At 42.2% G+C, this 8,116-nt stretch overlaps 1 protein-coding gene across 3 annotated transcripts in view; it reads left to right on the top strand.

The window, feature by feature from the left end:
* camk2d2 (calcium/calmodulin-dependent protein kinase (CaM kinase) II delta 2) overlaps positions 1-8,116 on the top strand; it is a 42,971-nt gene that overhangs the window by 4,601 nt on the left and 30,254 nt on the right. The window lies entirely within an intron of this gene.

Genomic DNA, 8,116 nt, shown 5'->3' with positions numbered 1-8,116 from the left:
CCAATAGCATGCTCTGTGTCACTACATGTCTTGCCCATGAAATGCCCTCACTAAATGCCAAACTAAAGTCTATTTTATATACGCCATTGACACGAATGTTGAGAAAATCGTCATTATTCTCGACGAGCAACAGAATATAGCGGCTTTACGTAGATGTATATTAATTACTTACTATGCTGCAACATTTGTATCCACTCAGTCAAAATGTATTACGTAATTTAATGTATTACATTGTATTGTACATTGTATTACAAATGTATTACATATTGTTGAAGCTTACATTTTGTTTCAATTATATTGGGACAGTGATATGATTTTTTCCCCGTAGGTTTTAGCCCGGCTCCAGCCCCTGAATCGCTAGCTGAGTGTCAGGCTATGTCGGTTTGGTAGCGGCTGTCAGCTGTTTTAGCCACTATATTGAATTTAGATGTCACCAGACATATCATTAGACAGAGATCTCCAATCATCTGGCTATGTGAGACCACACGCAGGCCAACATATCAAATTTGCACTAGAGGTGTAGAAAGTCATCAATTCTAAGATGCACCACGCAGATCAGAGATGTGGATGATTCTGCATCGATGAGGCGAGAGGAAGAATTATACTATATAGTTATTATGGTTGTTTATATCTAACCTTCATATTTAAGCATCACTTATAGTACTTATAATCCATTATGATATGACATGATATTTTGTAGCTTGTAGGAGCCAAGATGTCTCTGCTAGGCCTGATAGCTATTGTTTTGGTACAGCCTGTCTTGTTATGGTTCAGCTTGTCCTTGTAACAGCTAGTATAACTATGGTATGATCCCTATGATCCCTATGCTCGTTGGCAGAACTACCGTACCACCAATCTGAGTCAGACTGTGTGTCTAACGTACTTCTCCCCATGATATCATGTACTTTAAAGCATATCCATCACCACCTAGAATATTGTCTCGATCTTGCCTCATCTTAGATAATCGATTATAGCCTGCTAACGTTTATTGTTAATTTTCCAATTACTTCCCGAAGGCAACGTTGCATTGAACTGTGATGCTACATTAAGCTTCTTGCTTACACAACTGATGCACCGTATCAACAAGTAAATCTGGATAAAGCTGGATCAACAAGTAAAAACAACAAACTTGTTTCAGTATATTGAAAGCCAACAATCTGGGCACATTTCTCAGTCAACTCATCTGTGACCAGGCCTGGAATTTTGGCATTTTAGGGGCAAGGCCGCTTGGCCTTTGGTGTCGTCCATTTTTTGAGGGCACATAGGCCAAATGCCAGGGCAGTTAGGCCATCAAATAAAAGGTTCGATTGGGGATGGCTGTGGCAGCCTTAGACAAATTAGAACATCACCTTATTCTCTTCAGATCATTACTTGCATCACAGGAGTCCATTTTCGTATTACTTTTTCCTTCTGTAATCTTAGGTCATGCGTTATTTCTCCCATCCTACTATCCTACTATCCTACTATCCTACTATAATTCTACAACGCTCTGTAGTGGTGGTGTAGTGGTGGTGAGGCCAAAATTGGTTCTGCCTGGTTCTCCTCAGTGGCTGGAGCAGTTGATCTGAATTTGCACACAGCTATTGACCATTACCATGTGCACGGAACAGCGAAGCCTGTTTTTCGATTTCACCAAATCTCAGCTGTTTATTAGCGTTTTTGTGTAAAAGAATGTCGGCATGGTTACGGCTGCCCAGCTGTGGGATGCGAGCTATGGGACGAACTGCCTCCCGGGTTGCCAGATCATGTGCGCATATCCCCCCACGGGTATGGACTAGTACTATATAAATCCCATAGCCTTTGCACCCAAGAAAGACTCATATGATGGAGAGTTGGGTTTAAGCCATTTTATAGTGATGCCTTTTATAACTGCTGTGAGCATTATTTGCAGAAGGTATATCTGACTTTTTCCCTCTAGACCCTCCGGAGAAACTCCTAGCAGGTCTATTAATGGATCCTGAGGAATTTATATATAGAATACAGCGTTGAGAGCTTTAAAAATGTCATCCCGGTATTCTTTTCAAGATTTTGTTTATCAATGTTCTAAGGAGAGTGATAAAAGCACTTTATAAATAAATACGTTTTAGATGTCATTAAAACAAAATATATCCATTAGCATTAATATAGAAAAATACAGAAAAGTGAGATGCATTGAGATGCATCGCAAAATCTAATTGAATCATTAACAGGTGTATTGTAATATTATCGAATTGTGAGGCCAAGATTCACACCTCTTACTGTACTTTGCACACAAGTTATCTCGTAATCCAATAGGCAGTTTGCAGGATGAAAACCTATTGGTTTTGGGGACTCATGGTTTTTTATCTAGTGCCATCCCTTAGCCAAAATCTCTGGTTCGGTGTAATGAGCAGCACGTCCTCTTCAGAGACTGCTGGCTTTTAGACTCATAGTCTTGTTATTCTATGTCACTTCTGATCGCCTGCCTCACATTCTGTCCTCCGTACCTGTCCTCAACCCCTGGCTTAGTAGTTCCTCCATCACTCTTTCCTCCATCTTTAAACTGACCTTATGTTCCTTCCCTCCTCTCTGTTCATACACAGTAAAAATCCTCAGAGTTGTACAATCTCAGTGTTAGATTAACACTGAGGATCCTACTGTGTAAGCCTAGCACGCCTGCCTTGTTTCTCCTCAGTCTCTATCCGTATTTTGGGTGGCTGTAGCTTAGTGGGTAGAGAGGCCGCCTGGTAATCAGAAGGTCACCGGTTCGCCTCCTTGCCCGCCCAGTAATACGTGTCAAAGTGTCCCTGAGCAACACTCAGGTCAGGGACACTTAACCGCTAACTGCTACCCCCAGAGCGCTCATCATGACCATCTGAGCAGACATCAGCTAGGTGAAGCTGAAACTGAATTTCCCCTGTGGGATTAATAAGGTCTAAAAAACGAATTGCTCACCTCGCTCTCTCTCTCTCTCTTCGTTGATGCCCCCCCCGCACACACACACACACACACACACACACACACACACACACACACACACACACACACACCACCACCTCACCCCTACTGACCAGAGTGTTTGTAATGGACACCTTGTCGGGGGGATCAGTGTCTTACCACTTTGCATGCTGGGACAGATTTTCCAAAAATACTAACCCTACTCCAAAGGGTTATCTCACCACATACACACTCATGCACACGCACGGCCCCTCTCTGTCTCTGTTCTCTCTCCGTGTTTACGTGTGTATAGAGGTTTACATACAGCCACGCTGGCATGTCAGATATGGTTTTAGCCTCTTTCCGTGATAAGCCCTGGAATTGCGACTCTGATTCCCCCCTCTCTGGCAGGATCATAACCCCACCCCCACCCCACCACTCTGTCTGTGTGCACGGTGAAATCCTCAGTGTTCATTTAACTCTGATCTTGTACAAATGGAACCAAATGGTGCATATGGTTCCATTTGTACATGCTCAGAGTTACAAATGGATCAATTAACTGTGTGTGTGTGTGTGTGTGTGTGGGAGTGTACAGAAGTGAAAAAAGGTTTAGTGTGGGATTGGTGGCTCGAATGCCCAGCAGCAAGGCTGTGTGTGTGTGTGTGTGCGTGCGTGCGTGCGAGTGCATGAGTCTGAGGTCCTATAGGACGAATTGCAATCCTCCGATCTGTGATCCTGATTATGCAGTATTTCATTAAGAATAGCAGATCAGTCGCTGAACGAGGGTAAAGATGAAGAATGAAAGGGCAAGGAAAAGAGATGCAGAGAGAACGACTGAGAACAGTCAGCACGCCACTACCAGTCTGTGTGTGTGTGTGTGTGTGTGCGCACGTGTGCGTGTTTGTGTTTGAGTGTGTGCAGTTTTGCTTGCAGCGGTTAAATATTTTCCCTCTACCCTCATGCATGCGTCAGAATGCTGTCACTATCACTGCTGTTTCTCATTGTCACTTCTGTGCTTACGTTTGTGTGCGCCGTGTTTATGTGCTTGTGTGTGTATGTACCCTCTTCGTGTATGTGTGTATGAAAGTATATATTTATGTATTTGTGAACCAATGTATGACCTTGTGTTTGTCTGTGTGTGTGTGCGTGTATACGTGCACACGCGTGTATACGTGCGCACAGGTGCTGTGAACTTTATATTGGCAGCAGTGGTTCTCATCTTGTCTTAACAGTTAGTGCAGCAATGTTGAATCCATTCCAATAAAGACTTGCCAAAGTTTTTAAAAAGCCCAATGATGTCACCGTGTAAATATCGCAATGCATCTTGGGAATGACACGGTTGGTAAACGATAGCGTAAGTTGTAAGTGACATTTAAAAAAGGGTTAACATGAAAACACCGTGAACATTTCATTGCGATGCAGATGACCCACACTTTATGCTGAGAGACCCAATTGTAATTCACACCATGTGTGATTATGTTGAAGAATCAATATTAAACTTACTGTCCCCATGTAAGCTTGTTCCCAGGCTTTTCACATCTCACAAGTAGAGCGCGACTGATGACAGATTTTGGAGATTCCTAACCCAACAAAGTTTTGACAGATTTTTTCAAAATGTACAGAAAATTATTAAACTTTTATTAACCACTTTAAACCTGGCATCCATATTTCATGAATGTCATTATAGGAGAAGATTTTCACATACTGTATATATCTTATTCTTTTATACTTTCCAAAACTGATTTGCAAGCTCACAATTGCTGTTTTTGAATAGGGCTTAATAACACAACATTGGCTACATAATTGCTGATACCAATGTCATGAAGAAAGTCAATTAATGGCCGATATGTAAGCCAAACCGATATACTGGTCAGTGGCCACAAGGGGAAAAGAAAAAAGAAGAAAAACGTTCGTACTTCCCCTGCAAGCTGCCTTTTATTGACCAATCATGACACAATGTTCATGGGAATTTAAACAGATCTGTACGGCATCAACCTGACTTCCTTCTGGTGTACTTCCTGTACTTCTGCTTCGACACTTTCAGTAGCAGTTCTTGCCCAGCACCATCCCCATGTGAATTCAGCCTGCACTCTCTATTTCAACTCGAAACTTTTGAGGTCATGATGTTTTGCCCTTTGAAAAGTTGCCGACTGTTGCCGTTTTGTCTTTCTTTATCATCACGGTCACTGACTGCGCTAGTTCATGCTTCTGTAAGTGACCCTATTAGATTGTGGGCAGTTTCTATGGTAACCGGGTGTGCCACGGTTTGTTCTGGCACCTTATCTGCAGGTGTCATGGTAACGGAGATGATGGCTGTTGCTGCAATATGTAAGAGAGACTACCACAATGACACCTGCCTCTGTGAGTGTGGGCGTGCGTGTATAAGTGTGTGCAGTAGTGCATGTGTGTGGGTGTTTGTCCTTTAGTTCGTCTTTCTGTTCATGTCGTTCCTCCTGTAGCTCGCTCACGTACCTGGCAACACAAAAGAGAGATTAAGGAGTGATCAAGGAGAAGAGGAGGCATCACATGACACACAGAGTAGTTCAAGGTTAAAAATAAAACCTTCTCTCTCTCTCTCTCTCTCTCTCTCTCTCTCTCTCTCTCTCTCTCTCTCTCTCTCTCTCTCTCTCTCTCTCTCTCTCTCTCTCACACACACACACACAAATTCACACTACTGTAAATGTGTATTTGTTCTAGCTGATGCTCACCTGTCTGGCCATGCAGACTGCCTGAGTACACTAGGAGAGATACATGAGACTTTTTAGACTTTGTGTGTGTATGGCTGGGTGTGCACGTGTGTGTGTGTGTGTGTGTGTGTGTGTGTTTTTCAGTATGTTGGTGAAAAGTACCCCCACTTGCACAAACTAGGGCACTGGACTCTGCAAAGAAAGCTAGGGCATCCTTAATTAGAGAGTTTTCTCTCTCTCTCTCTCTCTCTCTCTCTCTCTCTCTCTCTCTCTCTCTCTCTCTCTCTCTCTCTCTCTCTCTCTCTCTCTCTCTCTCTGGTCTGTCGCATGCATGTACGTCTTTAGATCTCCTGTCCTCTCCACCCCATCAGGTCCTTACTGTAACTTCCTCCTCTCATTCTCTGACCTGGCTGTCCGCTGTTCCTTCTGTTCAGTCTTTAGGCCGCACAGCACCAAAGTCTCATGATCATCTTTATCTATTTTTAAACTCTAAAAGAGGTATCGTGTTTAAAGCCATTGGACACAAATCAATAGACGTCGCATTAAATGCCATAGTTCTAAGTGCATTACGTTAGCCAACACTACAGTTATATTTTATACTTTGTGTCTGTGGAAGGACTGTGCGCATAGTGTTGTTATTTCCGTTTTATGTTTTTTCGTGTGTGTGTGTCCTTGACCCAGCTGCGATGCCTGTTGGGCAAGATACAAAATAAATACATCTTCTCATGAAAGGAAAAAGTGTGTGTGTGGAACATGTGTGTAAAACACAACAGTGTATAGTGTGTATGGTAAATACCAGAACATTGCATTTCTTAACATGCAAACTGTGACTGTGCACATGGCTCATGATTGTATGCATTGCATTTCTTAACATGCAAACTGTGACTGTGCACATGGCTCATGATTGTATGCATGTTACCATTGGTCGATGACTTCTTGTCTGTCAGAATGACAGCACACACCCCTCTCTTCCCATCACTATAGCTTAGACCACTTTTATGCAATAGTCTACCGTGCATGGCCGGGTTGTGCTGGATAAGATAACGGAAGACATTATTACAGACTTGGAGCAATATACTCTGGGCCATTTTTATCTCCGACACCAGACACCTTTTGTTTCTTCGCTCAAGAGAGAAAGCAGCGGCATTATCGTCTGTGGCTTCGTAATTCTCCCCCTCTTTTGGGAACCAGCAGACGGTGACACACTGTCTCAGCGTTCTGACAGGAGTTTATAACAGAACCCATGGTTCTGACAGGAGTTTATAACAGAACCCATGGTTCTGACAGGAGTTTATAACAGAACCCAGGGTTCTGACAGGGGTTTATAACAGAACCCATGGTTCTGACAGGAGTTTATAACAGAACCCATGGTTCTGACAGGAGTTTATAATAGAACCCATGGTTCTGACAGGAGTTTATAACAAAACCCAGGGTTCTGACAGGAGTTTATAACAGAACCCATGGTTCTGACAGGAGTTTATAACAGAACCCATGGTTCTGACAGGGGTTCATAACAGAACCCATGGTTCTGACAGGAGTGTATAACAGAACCCATGGTTCTGACTGGAGTTTATAACAAAACCCAGGGTTCTGACAGGAGTTTATAACAGAACCCATGGTTCTGACAGGGGTTCATAACGGAACCCATGTTTCTGACAGGAGTTTATAACCTTATGGATGAGTGCTACAGAGGATGTTTTATTCACCCCACCACATCTTTTTAATTAAAAAAGTTAATTGAATTGGAGCAGTACAATCTAGGCACCCTTTGTAAACGTGTGTGTGTGTGAGTGTGTGAGTGAGTGTGTGAGTGTGTGAGTGTGTGAGTGAGTGTGTGAGTGTGAGTGTGTGTGTTTTTCATTTTCCAGGGGAGTGAGTACTTGGCCAGCAGAATTTAATGTGGGTTGCCTCCAACGTCCTCTGCTTAGATGTAAATATCTGTTTATTTGTTTATGCAATAGGACTAAATATGCATAAATAGACTGCCAACCAAACCTAAAAAACAATCAATGGTTTCCCCCATGGCCTCTGCTCAGAGGTAATTATATAATAATACTTTAATGTGTACAGTATAGTGTATACTGTAGATCGTCTTCCTGACAGAAATATGCCTTCACTTCACTTGTATGATAACTTTAGACTGGTCTGGTGACCAATGGTGTGTGAAGATACTGTGCTTCCAAAACTTGCATTTGTACACATTTCCTATTCCTAATATACCTATCATCCCTTTCAGTCACACAATTTAGTTCTATTACAATTATTGATTTCTCTGGATAGAAATTAGCTATTTCTTTAATGCAATTGAGTTTAGCAGTTGTTTTAGCCATGTTCTTACCCTACTGAGTAAGGAAAAACAGACCACTACTTGGCCAGGATATAATGTAGACCCTGTAAGTAAGTAAGTAAGTAAGTAAATTTTATTTATAAAGCACATTTCAAAACAAGGTTACAAAGTGCTGTACAATGGAACACGATTAAACAAAATTAACAGTTAACAACAGAGTATAAAGGTATATAAATAGAGTAATAAA

This window comes from Gymnoscopelus braueri (assembly GCF_963280865.1).
Source record: "Gymnoscopelus braueri genome assembly, chromosome: 2".
Taxonomy (NCBI): domain Eukaryota; kingdom Metazoa; phylum Chordata; class Actinopteri; order Myctophiformes; family Myctophidae; genus Gymnoscopelus; species Gymnoscopelus braueri.
This window is presented reverse-complemented; position numbering and strand designations above follow the sequence as displayed.